The sequence below is a fragment of the Schistocerca serialis genome, chromosome 7 (assembly GCF_023864345.2).
Source record: "Schistocerca serialis cubense isolate TAMUIC-IGC-003099 chromosome 7, iqSchSeri2.2, whole genome shotgun sequence".
In the NCBI taxonomy this organism is placed as follows: Eukaryota; Metazoa; Arthropoda; class Insecta; order Orthoptera; family Acrididae; genus Schistocerca; species Schistocerca serialis.
Window position 1 is genome coordinate 382901206 of NC_064644.1, and position 13781 is coordinate 382914986.

A 13781-nucleotide genomic window follows, 5' to 3' on the forward strand; every position below is an offset into this window, starting at 1 on the left:
GTGCTATTTTTACTAGTGAAGACGTAAATGACAAAAGCATCCGAGAGTGATTAAGTAGCGATGCCTGTGACACAGTATTTGAGCAGCTAAGTGGCGTGAATATAGCGAATAAAGTGTGGTCAACAGAGGAAGGGAGTGAAGATGAGACAATGGAGATACCAGCCGCAGCGCACAATGGGGCCGTGAAATTCGTTCATCTGTTGTAAGATCATGTAAGGCCAAAATGCGATTGACTGTACCAATGTTTTGGCTGAGGAAATTTAAAATCGTTGTTTGAATAAAAGCGAATGAAAAAAAGAGACCTAACAAATGGAAGATTAGTTCCCAAAAGTCGCCGATGAGGAAGTGACGTGAAATACAGCTTTTAGTAAGTGTAATTATGCAAATACACTCCTGGAAATTGAAATAAGAACACCGTGAATTCATTGTCCCAGGAAGGGGAAACTTTATTGACACATTCCTGGGGTCAAATACATCACATGATCACACTGACAGGCACATAGACACAGGCAACAGAGCATGCACAATGTCGGCACTAGTACAGTGTATATCCACCTTTCGCAGCAATGCAGGCTGCTATTCTCCCATGGAGACGATCGTAGGGATGCTGGATGTAGTCCTGTGGAACGGCTTGCCATGCCATTTCCACCTGGCGCCTCAGTTGGACCAGCGTTCGTGCTGGACGTGCAGACCGCATGAGACGACGCTTCATCCAGTCCCAAACATGCTCAATGGGGGACAGATCCGGAGATCTTGCTGGCCAGGGTAGTTGACTTACATCTTCTAGAGCACGTTGGGTGGCACGGGATACATGCGGACGTGCATTGTCCTGTTGGAACAGCAAGTTCCCTTGCCGGTCTAGGAATGGTAGAACGATGGGTTCGATGACGGTTTGGATGTACCGTGCACTATTCAGTGTCCCCTCGACAATCACCAGTGGTGTACGGCCAGTGTAGGAGATCGCTCCCCACACCATGATGCCGGGTGTTGGCCCTGTGTGCCTCGGTCGTATGCAGTCCTGATTGTGGCGCTCACCTGCACGGCGCCAAACACACATACGACCATCATTGGCACCAAGGCAGAAGCGACTCTCATCGCTGAAGACGACACGTCTCCATTCGTCCCTCCATTCACGCCTGTCGCGACACCACTGGAGGCGGGCTGCACGATGTTGGGGCGTGAGCGGAAGACGGCCTAACGGTGTGCGGGACCGTAGCCCAGCTTCATGGAGACGGTTGCGAATGGTCCTCGCCGATACCCCAGGAACAACAGTGTCCCTAATTTGCTGGGAAGTGGCGGTGCTGTCCCCTACGGCACTGCGTAGGATCCTACGGTCTTGGCGTGCATCCGTGCGTCGCTGCGGTCCGGTCCCAGGTCGACGGGCACGTGCACTTTCCGCCGACCACTGGCGACAACATCGATGTACTGTGGAGACCTCACGCCCCACGTGTTGAGCAATTCGGCGGTACGTCCACCCGGCCTCCCGCATGCCCACTATACGCCCTCGCTCAAAGTCCGTCAACTGCACATACGGTTCACGTCCACGCTGTCGCGGCATGCTACCAGTGTTAAAGACTGCGATGGAGCTCCGTATGCCACGGCAAACTGGCTGACACTGACGGCGGCGGTGCACAAATGCTGCGCAGCTAGCGCCATTCGACGGCCAACACCGCGGTTCCTGGTGTGTCCGCTGTGCCGTGCCCTCTCGCAGTGTCCGGAGCAAGTATGGTGGGTCTGACACACCGGTGTCAATGTGTTCTTTTTTCCATTTCCAGGAGTGTAAGTCGTCCGTTTCCGAAGGAAGGCACGTATCTAATGCACCGAATTTTCGAACTTGACATGTAACATAATTTGTAAATGCAACAAATAACAGTTCCTGGTGAGAAACGTGTATTTTGCATTATACATGCTTTTGATTATCAGTGCAGACATGGGTCCACATTAACCAGGATAAGCGTGAGACTACCGATACACAAGGTGATTCAGCAGCCCCTACGATCGATTTTATGCAACCAACAGTGCCTTCAAACACTACGTGAAAGATTTTCGTACTCTCGAGCTCGCTACAACCAAACTGTTACCACAACGTGTAGGCTTTCACGGCCGGCGTCTTCATTAGTTAAAACTTCCGGGCTGAGAGGCCGTGGTCGATAACGGCTTAAAGTAAGACAAGATATGGCGGTCGACTTTGCACCAACGATTTGACAATCGATTACCTTCAATCGAAAATAATGACGTTAGTCAGAGATAGACTTACAGTCGGCCCCACGTGACGGATGGAGGTTCCCTCTATGCGCTTTATGTAAACGGGACCTCCAGAGCCTGGTAGGCAGTCGTTGACTCATTTTAGAAGATGTTGCCTGCAGTTGGCAACGAAACGTCAGGAAGAAGAAGTTTTACAGACCGACCACAGCCTCTCAGCCCGCAAGTTTTAAGTAATGAACCAGACTGTTAGTTCTACAGAAAAAATGAACAGGACCATTTTGTAGGAAAATTAATGTAGTTAAATTTTTTACTGGGATATGTTTTCTTTAGAGCCCATACTTTCCCAATTATGAAAGAAAAACAAAGAAAAGTGACCTTCAAACGCATTTTTCTTGAGTAACTGGAAAACTGTGACCCACAGCGAAAACGTATCCCAATATAAAATTTAAATATACTGATTTTACTACAACGGGGTCCCGTTCATATTTTCTGTAGATCCAGTAGTTTGCACATAGCGAGCGAATGAATATGGAAATTTCGCTGGTGATTTTTGGAGGCGTTGAAGGTTGCATAAAAGCTGTAGGTAGGGGCAGCAGACTCACTTTGCATATGTCATCGTATTTCACCAAAGAAGTGGTTTTATCAGTGTTCTGTGTTGTAATGAGTCCATGTGAAACCACAGTATCAGCTCCATAGATATTATGAGAATCGGAGCGTGTCCACTTTTGCGACAAAATATCACAATCAAAGTGCGCGAACGAGCAGTGTCGCTACGAGAGACCGATCATTATTTAACAGTGACAATTCATTCATGAGGCGGATAACGCCTCGGATCTGAGCGAATGTGGCAATTCCGTAGACAGAACCGTAGCTTAAGTAATGAATTCACTGTCTGTTAGTCACTCTTGCCAGATGAACAAGCAAGAGACAACCCCCACAGAAACTGTACAGTGGTACATAAGTGATACTGGAAGCTGCTTAACAGATTGAGCAGAGACACTGCAGAGCGATTTATGACAAACCCCACGGCCGTGACGTCAATGTTACGGCAGTCTTGTTAGAGTAATTGCAGCGGCGTTGGTGGAAATTCCTGGGCTAGCAGACAGGACAAAGGCACTCGCCCGTCGCAGGAGAGTCCCGTTGCTAATTGGATGGCTGCGGATGTTCGTCCAGACTGCTGCCGGCCGACAGATGTGCTCGATTAGGCAACTGATCTGCCTGTTTGCACATAGTCCAACGCAAGCTACAGGCTCCTAATGTGGACATCTCTGAGAATCGATCTCCGTGGCGCAGCCAAGTATGGCTGAAAGTGAAGCAGCTAACGAGCTATACAACCTGCCTACTAACTGCTCTAGGCTAAATCAATTACATAGGGAAGAAAAGGAATCTGCTTCCGAAATAAACAGGTTGACTACGAGGCGCTGTGTTTAAATTCAAGTGTGCCATGCGTCGTACATCACGAAATGGCAAATTACACAACTTTCAATGTCGCAGTTACTGTGTAAACTGAAGATAATACTAGAAGGAACACCAATAAGTTACTTACATGGCTTAAATATGAGGAGGATGCACCGAATTTTATATTACTTGTAAATTAAGTTGATTTCGGCTATAGATAGTTTTTATAAAGGACGAACTTCCCCTGAAATTTCAGTAACTTAAAAATTCAGATAGCTACGCCGTTTGTTGTACACACCATCTTGCATTATTGATGTATTAAAGAACAAGAATATAAAACTACATTGTTGGCATTTGGTAGTGCTGGTCTGATTTAAAATGGATTGTAAGAAGGTGCCGCAAAATAGATATTTCTTTAATTAAACAACTATAAAAACTCATGATTATATTAGAAAAATCAGTTTACCCCAAGATGTGTAGGATATTTCCATGTCTTTGCACGTCCGCCTTAGTAGCTGGAGGGTTGGAGCGCCATATTACTAACCGAAGGGGCCCGGTTTCGATTACTAACCGGGCCGGAGATTTTTCTCCCCTCAGGGGCTGGCTGTTGTGTAGTTCTTATCTTCGTACTGTCCTGCTGTGTTCGAAAATTCCCGTCAAAAACTTGTGGGACTCGTAGAGGGAAGTGAGTACATAATATTCTGAATAGGAACAACTGTCCGGAACCCTACCACTTCCGTTTTACGACGTCTTCAATCAAGATGTTTAACGCATTCACTTCCACTCGAGGAACTGGATTAGGCGTAACGCAGTACAATTATTAGGTTACAATTCGAAAGGAAACATAACGAAACATCCATTTATCAGTTAAGAACATTTATTTGCATGAATACTTAAACATTACATGCTTAAGTTCTCCAAAACAACAAAGACTCTTGCATACTGTACGTGCAGTAAGTAATGTTTCAGTATTAATACAAACAAATGTGCTTGAGTCATAAATGGATGTTCCGTTACGTTTCCTTTTGGATTGTTACCTAATAATTATTTTACTGGGTCGTGCCTAAAATTCCTAAAGCAGAGGTGGATGAGTTAAATTTCTGTATTGAAACCGTCATAGAATGGAAACTATACGTTTGCGGACATGGATTCCCAATAAAAATGTTACGTTAATGGCTCCCAACCACAAATCCTAGAAGTCTGTGCCGGAAATTTAACACCCTGTAAGTAACTAAGTGCCAGGATACGGATTGCCCCTAATGAATGTTCTGAAATATCGTAATACACTGTTGTATGGTTCGTCGAATGTTGAGGTGGCTGCAAGGGCACGTCCCGAAAACCAATAAACTAAAAAAATGGTCATTGCACCAGTTATTGTTATGTCCCTGAGGGCGTTCGTAATTCGCCGCCTGTGTTTGTCTTGTGTGATGCTGACCATCCAGTCGTCTACACTCTATGAAAGAGAGTAGGCTCACCAAAAGTAAAGTTACTGATTCGTTTCTAAAATGTCTTACTTCGCTCAGAGAAACTCACTCTTAAAGTTTTCTTGCTGTAAATCGCTTTATCAGTTTCGTGGGATAGCTAGCATGGAGCAACTCGTTCAGCAGACCCTGCTGGATAGGTGAAATCTCTTCGTTCACGTGCCAACGAATATTAAAGAACGCCTAATGTTGCCGGGAAGCATCAGCAAAAATTTTGTTCAGTTATTCCTCAAGAAGTCATCCATCACTCTTAGTCGTTTGATGCAAAGACCTTGAAACACTCTGTACTCTGTACTCAGGGTGCTAAATAATGAACTTCGAAAAGAAACTGATAAAGCTAGAGCAACAAGGCTACAACAGAAATGTGAATGAAAGTAGGATGTAGAGTAAAAGGGGAGTTACCACTTGATTTATGGGTCTTCTGAAAAACAAAGGACAACATTATCGAATGACAGAAAAGGTAAAAGCAATGAAAATGCAGAAAAGCAAGAAGAGAGACTTAAAAGATTTATGTGTCGTTCAGGAGCTTTGATATGGAGAATGAAAAAGAGTTATTTGAAGAGGCGAAAGGATTTCCAATCATAAGGGAAGAAGTTGAGACGTCACTTACGGAAATGAAATGTGAAGTACAGACTGGTGGAGATGGGATTTCCAGGGAACTCGTTAAAGCTTTGAGCCAAGGAAAGGCTGAAATACTGCATTTGTGCAATAACATTTATGAGAAAGGTGAGTGGGCAGATGATTTCACAGGAACGCTGAGGGTGCCAGTACAGGGTAAAACTATTGCTACGATATATATGGAACTTAGGACAATACGTCGCATATTTCCTTCGGCAAAAATGTAGTAAGAATAATAAACAGACGAATCGTAAATATCTCCGAAAGAGTGGGCAACATCACAATTTTTTCTTGCTCCTTCCGGTCATACTAGATTGGTGTTTGCGGTCTTCCGTCTCGTCGAGGATATTCAGAATGACAGCAGTGGATTCTCTCTCGAAATTCCAATCGTTTTGATTTCTAATAAAGACGCTGTTGCATCCGCTAAAGACAAGTGTCAATTATGTGGACTCGTTTTGAACATCATGCTGCGCCTTGGTACTGTGAGATATGGCCATGCACTTGACGTCACGAAGAAGCCCTCTAAATTCCCTGCGGATAGTTAAGATAATAGTACATGCAAATGCATCTACTGTTATCTGTTTGTTTCTTTAAACATTCCCATTCACCGTTCTTCTTATTTCGTAAATCAACTGTTGCGTTATTCCTAATATTGTAGTGAGAAGGCACAAGTATTAACTTTCTCATTACTTTTTATTTGTAATATATTTTCCGTATACTTATCAACGTACCAGCCCACTCTTTTGGGGATATTTACGATTTCTCTGTTCATTATTCTTACTGCATTTTTGCCGAAGGAAATATGGGACGTATTGTCCTAAGTTCATATATGTCGTAGCAGCTTGTCAAACGTTGAACTGTCGTGTTATAACGTTTGGTTTTGATACGTGTTTGTCAGACAGACTCATTAAATATATCCGAAGGAACTTTGTACATACGTCGGTAGGTAGAATTTGCTTCTATCCTATTCATTATTTCGATCAGTTATGGCCTTGAATTTTAAATATTAAATACAAGGGGTGGCCAGATGCAAATAATACAGGCTATAAAACGAGCAGGGTGTGGACGCTTATAACGCAGGTAAGTGTGTGCTCGTGTAAAGAAGTGCCCACTACTTGGGAAGCGCGAAAGTTCACCGATGTGCCAACGTTCTGTTAGACGTGCTCAGTGTGAGATCAGCGACTCATTGTGCGTCCTACTTCACTTTGGAGGCTGGCAAAAAGGGACAGCGAGCGGTAGTTGCGGTTTTTGACTTCGGTAGGAGGGTCAGGAAGTGAAATTCATGCCCGAAGGTCTCCAGTGTACGGCGAACACAGGACAGCATATGCACGTGTGTTTGCATGGAATAAACAATTTCAAGAAGATCGGGAGTCACTGAAAGACACCAGTGGATGCTGCCATCAGAAATGACCGTCGGCGGATGATGGAAAACATTCGGCTCATATTGGGCATCTGTCACGGAACCGCTCACGCCATCATGACCGAGCAACTGAAGTTCTGGAAAATCTATAAGCAGTGAGTTTCCAACAGCCAGACGGAGGGGCAAAAGTTGAAAACGATTTCAGTATCATTGCAGCATCTGGAACTTTATCACGTTGAAGAATACAGTTTCCTTTGCCGTAATGTCGCCGAGGTTGAAGCGTAGTGTCATCTTTTTGAGCTAGAAACAAGCGTCAGTACCAACAATGGAAGCACATGGTTTAACAACCACCTAAGGCATTCATAGCCGTCCACGCTAGCTCTGGGAGAGACAAGACCACTTCTCTCTTTGACTGCGAAGGCTGCCCATTGACTTTCTGGAGCAAGGCGCCATAATTAACGCACAGCGCAGCGTGGACACTTTGCTAACATGGAAGCGCATCATCAGATCCAAACGCCCAGTAATGTTTACTGTTAGAACCATTCTGTTGCACCATAATGTCTGTCCACATTTTACCTAGGCTGCTTCCATATGCTGCAGAAGTTTCGCTGAGAAGCCCTTACACATCCAGATCTCTCCTCATGTGAATGTCATATCTTTGTAACCCCGACGAATGGCAGTCTTGAACGTCGATTTGCATCGGACGAAGAGGTGCACGCCTGAGTATAACCATGGTTCCGTAGGCAGGCGCAATCGTTTCCCAATGAAGGCACTGACTGCCTAGTCTCACAGTGGGATACGTGTCTTAACAGTTATGGAGATTACTTTTGAAATAACTAACAGTTTACTTACTTTTTTCTATCTGTCTCGTTTTCATTTGACTGCCCCCTTACGCCATTCGTTCTTAATGTTTCAGTTGTGTGCAGTATTGCCTGATCTATGTACACCATTAGGGAGAGACCCATACAATTTAAAGCAACGGTGATCGACAGCACGCATCACTCACTGGATTGGACAAAAACAGGGGAAGTACGGGCAAACTACGAGAACCGTAAATCATGGTTGCTCAAGTGGGGATCCAAACCAGAACCATCCCGGATGCGAGTTAAATTACCGCGGCACATGGCTTGTCTCCCTCGGTAGAAGAGAGGGCCGATTTATTGACAAGTAACCAAGCTAGATCGTTGTTATCTGGAGGGTTTAAACGATAACTACATAATTTGCTCACAATGGTCAGCGTCCTTCGTGAAAATAAGCTTTCCACACGATGTACTTTGCTATTTATCATTATCACAGTGAAGATCATGCCGCATAATACTAAAGGACTAGTGAACTTGATTGTAACATGGAATGTGTGTGCCAGAGGTCAGTAATATAAGTGTTCAATTCAAACACACTATTAACTCTTGCCCTTTCTTTGAAGCACGTCGCCAATTGCTTACTTGAAACACCAGTCTCCTATTGGATATTGTGCGGAACACTGTAATGGCCGCTTTGCTTCCGAAGTTTCGCTTTATGATGTAGTGTATTTATGTCTTAGTTTTGAGAAGCCATTAAGATACCGTCAGTGAGCGTAATCCATGTTTATGTCTAGCAGCAGCGCTCCGGTGATTGCTCTTGATCTTTACAGTGCTAAGAGCAGGTAGCAATTACGAAAGTGACATCATCCTGCAGTTAAAACTTTTTAGCTGACAGCAAACTATATAGAAACAATTAAATTGTAATGCCGTCGAGCTTATTTCTTGTCTTAAAAAAGAAAGAAAAACAGCCTGGAAACGTGAAAGCAATTAAAGTGCTTTGGAATGTTACACATGTGGAAGAACTTCACCCGTCTCGTATAATTGTACGTCTGTGCAGTATAACAGAAGTAGTCGAATAGAAAACCATTACCTATTCCCTTTATGCTCCTCTAAACCGAGTCACTGATATCTTTCTCTGTAGCAGGCTGGAGGCTTGTAGCCCTACATTATAAATACATTTGCCTATTTGCTTTGCAATTCAATGCTTGTGATAAGACGTCGTACTTGCATATTACGAGGCCCAGCTATACTGGTAGTCGGTGGTGAAATTCCTAAACGTTGGCAAGTTTTCACTGGACCTACATCGACAACACAGTGAAGTATGAAGACATTGAAAAAGAGATCCTATGACCAGTGAATTCGCTTAATAAAGTTCTGCTCTGTAGCAGACTACTTTGAAGAAATAATATAGTTGTCAAACATTATAATTTTCTTAGAGGTATGAGTAATTACATGAATAAAAATTGAGTAGAGAGTGTTTTTAGCGCTTTTTTCACAAGCTTATTTTAGAAGATGGCTTTAGTGGTGAAATATGTATAGGAAATTAAAAACCGGAAATACAAGGAATTGACGAACTTTCATGTAATAAATATCTCTCTTTCACGGTCTCTGTATGTCACGTCAAACCATGACGACTGCTATGTAGCATTTAATTTTTTTGTTCCTACGCTATTATATATTTCAAGTGTTGCCCTCCAGGCTCTCCACTTGTATTAAATTTTTTCCGAAGGCTTGCCTCTTGTGCTTAGAACTGAACGTAATTATTGAGAACACAGACATACATTTTCGCATAGCACAGAACAAAATATTTTTGTTAGTACAGTCTCCAGGCGCATTTAATGTACGGACCTCTTTTACGACCTGCTGAATATTTTCAGCACCTTTTCAGACTCAGGTGAGCCGATTAAATTTCTGTACGAGTACCGTCTGAACTGTCGACGGTGTTATCGAGAGCGGGCTAGCCTAGAGGCTCTAGGCAGTGTGGCGACGGAGCCTGCCTGCAGACGAGTCACCAGGAGCTGTCGTGCCGGCAGTAATACTCGCGACCTCCGGTTGCTGTCGGCGCTGTGGGAGGGGAAGGAATTGGTATCAGCCAGTAAGTCTGCCAATCAATATGGCGGCGACGGCAATAATGTGGCATCCACCCCTAAGCTCCGCAGCCAAGCTCTGGGACTTATATTGGACCCGAGAGGCACGTGATTGCGCCTGCTGCTACGGGAACCCTTCCCGTTACCGATTTTTACCGCGTGCCAAGGCTAGAGGACAGGTTGCAGACTGTGTAAATATAATGTTCTGAGCCCTCCAACTTCTCTCATGGCGAACGTTCGCAACTACAAGCAACTTCGATAATCGACCTGCCACCCCCCCCCCCCCCCCACCCATCTATCTCACCCCATTCTTAAGCAGATACGCATCTTATGATGGACCAGGCATTATCAGAACGAATGTTCATGAAATAAAAAAGAGATTAAAATAGCTAACGTAGAGGACAATGTCGCTTACTAGTACTCTTCTTCTTGTGACTCTGTTCCGCATCGGCGCGGGGTTGATATGACTATTAACGGATTTGGCGAGGTTATTTTAAGGGGTGGCTGTTTTAAGGGGTGGCTGTTTTAAGGGGTGGCCGGGTGCTCTTTCTGTTGCTACCCCGCTGCCTCCATGTAACGCAATAGTTACTGATGCAAAAAAATTAGCAACACCAAAAATTAATCAAGATAAGGTGTTGAAATTTCGGGAATACATTTATCTAGATAACATCTTTAAGTGATTAACATTGCAAGATCACAGGTTACTGTAAGCGCGAGGTGAGATGTTGCAAATGTGAAACGCTGCTACATTAACAAACGGCGCAAACTCATAAACGTTGAATGTAAGCATCCTAAATTGCAAGCATTGTGTTGTACAGGTGCTGGATGTCAGTTTGTGGGATGGAGTTCCATATTTGTTGCACCTGGTCGACCAATACAGGGACGGTTAATGCTCTTTGTAGGTGGCGCTGGAGTTACCGTCTGATGATGTCCCATACGTGCTCGATTTGACACACATGTGATAACAGAGCAGGCCGAAGTAAGTTGTCGACACTCGGCAGACCATGTTAGCTTACAACTGCGATATGTGCGTGAGCGTTATCCTGTTGGAAAACACCCTCTGCGATGAAACTTCCTGGCAGATTAAAACTGTGTGCCGGACCGAGACTTGAACTCGGGACCTTTGCCTTTCGCGGGCGAGGTTCGCAGGAGAGCTTCTGTTAAGTTTGGAAGGTAGGAGACGAGGTAATGGCAGAAGTAAAGCTGTGAGGACGGGGCGTGAGTCGTGCTTGGGTAGCTCAGTTGGTAGAGCACTTGCCCGCGAAAGGCAAAGGTCCCGAGTTCGAGTCTCGGTCCGGCAAACAGTTTTAATCTGCCAGGAACTTTCATTATCAGCGCACACTCCGCTGCAGAGTGAAAATCTCATTTTGGACCCTCTGCAATGCTGTTCATGAATGGAAGCACAACAGGCCGAATCACCAGACTGACGAACAATTGACAATCAGGGCGCGTGGGGTAACCACAAGAGTGCTCCTGCTGTCATACGAAATCACATCCCAAACCATAACTTCAGGTGTAGGTCCAGCGTGTCTAACATACAGACAGGATGGATACAGGCCTTCAATTGGTCTCCTTCTAACCAACGAACGGCCGTCATTTGCAACGAGGCAGAAACCACTTTTATCAGGAAATACAACAGACCTCCACTCTGCCCTCCAATGAATTACCAATTGACGCCATTGGAGTCGCAAATGGCGGTGGTTTGGTCAGCGGAATGCACGCTACAGGGCGTCTGACTCGGAGCTGTCCTTAAAGTAACCGATTTGTAACAGTTCGTGGTGTCACTGTGGTGCCAACTGCTGCTCAAATTGCTGCGGCAGATGCAATACGATGCGCCAGAGCCGCAAGCCGAAGACGATGGACTTCCGTCTTGGCAGTGCCCATGTTGCCGTCCGGAGCCCGGTCTTCTTGCTACCAGACGTCCTCGCGAGCACCGTTATCAGAAGTCATCCACAGTGGCTACATTCCTGCCAACTATTTCTGCCGTATCGTAGAAGGAACATCCATCTTCTTGTAGCTCTATTACACAACCTCGTTTGGACTCAGTGAGGTCTTGATAATGGCGTCTTTGTCGACTTAAAAGCATTTTTGACGAGTATCATCTCAGTATGTCCAGTCTCAAAGGTAACTAATGCTCACGGCCGTAACTGCGTGTATTTAAAGCAAACCTGATATGCGTCCTCATAGTGGTGTTACTAGCGACACTCTTATGTGACTCGTGAGAAATTTGACATCATCTTTCAGAGCCAACGGCCTTGCTGCAGTTCCAGTCAGATCACCGAAGTTAAGCGCTGTCGGTCTAGGCTAGCACTTGGTTGGCTGACCATCCGGTCTGCCGAGCGCTATTAGCAAGTGGGGTGCACTGAACCCTTGTGAGGCAAACTGAGGAGCTACTTGCCTGAGAAGTAGCAGCTCCGGTCCCAAAAACTGACATAGGGCCTGGAGAGCGGTGTGCTGACCACATGCCCCTCCATATCCGCATCCAGTGACGCCTATGGGCTGAGGGTGACACGGCGGCCGGACGGTACCGTTGGGCCTTCATGCCCAGTTCGGAAGTTAGTTTCAGTATCTACGCGAAATATTGAAAATCACGTTTTTGTTCCTCCTGGAAGCCGTTTGATAGGCTACATACAACTTGCATCGGGTTCCGGAACAGTCGCTTGTATTAGTAACATAGATGAGCCCACTTGCGAGACATGCGACTTATTATTAGATTTATATAACGTAAAGCACAAAACTCATTCTGTAGAGAAGGATACCAGCAGGAAGTAATAAATCCCTGTCGCAATACGAGTGATTAAGTGGCTGACATTTCGTCAATAAGGGTCAATCTTGCAGCAGTATCTGCTCTTTTCTCGGAGCTCTTCCAGAAATAAGTAAGATTTTAGCTGATACTGTCAGTTTCGCCGTCCGGTTGTCAAGAGCCTGACGTTTCCTATTAACCCACTTCCCGGCCAGTAAATGGCCGGAAGAACGTCAGGGGTGGGTAGCGAGCGAACATAGTTTCTCGTTACGTATCGCTGGCTGTGTCTGCTCGCGGAAGCAGCACAAAGCGGTCGTGGGGCTTGCAGTTCGCCGGCTCCCGTCCAAATTATGCTGTCAAGAGGAGCGCAGCCATCCCGCCTGCAGTAAACGTTTTACGACGCTGGCGAACATCCAGCTGAGTCGCGGGGCAGCATGTTTCTCTTTAGTCCCGTGGTCGCTTCTTATAAGCGCACACGCACCCTGGAAAATCCAGACACATCGGCGGAACGGAGCGTTTGCCCTCAGTGCCGCTAGCGCGCAGAACCCGCGACCACGTAACAGGTTTGGGGGCGGAAGTATAAATTTGTTCAGCGGCAGTAAAAGCTGGAAGTATTTTCATTACGTGCCACCTACATTTCCATTTGCATATAAGGCCACGGTATCATAAATGAAATTATTCGGAGGATGACATCCTATGCGATGAAATAAGTTGAGTGGAGCCTCGTTTATCCAGCCCTCGGTAATTCGGACCTCCAATTTATCCGGATAGATTTTTTAAAAAATTATTTTCATTTTGGTACAGTTATTACACAGTATTTGATACTCAGTACGTAATAGTAACAATCTACGCCGATGACGTTACGGCGCCTTCCATGACCACCAGCGGCGTACGTCGGCCCTACATAATGACACCCCAAAACAGCAAGGAAACCTCAACCTGGCTGAACTCGCTGGATAGTGTGTCTACGGCGTTCAGCCTGACCGAATTGCCTCCAAACACGTCTCCGACGATTGTCTGTTTGAAAGTGTATGAGACACTCACGAGAATCTGATGCCAATCCTGAGCGGTCCATTCGGCATGTTGTTT

At 45.3% G+C, this 13781-nt stretch overlaps 1 protein-coding gene and 1 non-coding gene across 2 annotated transcripts in view; both read left to right on the forward strand.

Moving 5' to 3' along the window:
* Nucleotides 1–13781, forward strand: part of LOC126413115 (calphotin) — an 831469-nt gene that overhangs the window by 785901 nt on the left and 31787 nt on the right. The window lies entirely within an intron of this gene.
* Trnas-cga (transfer RNA serine (anticodon CGA)) lies at nucleotides 11176–11250 on the forward strand. The gene has a single exon. It is a non-coding gene; the product is annotated as a tRNA-Ser (tRNA).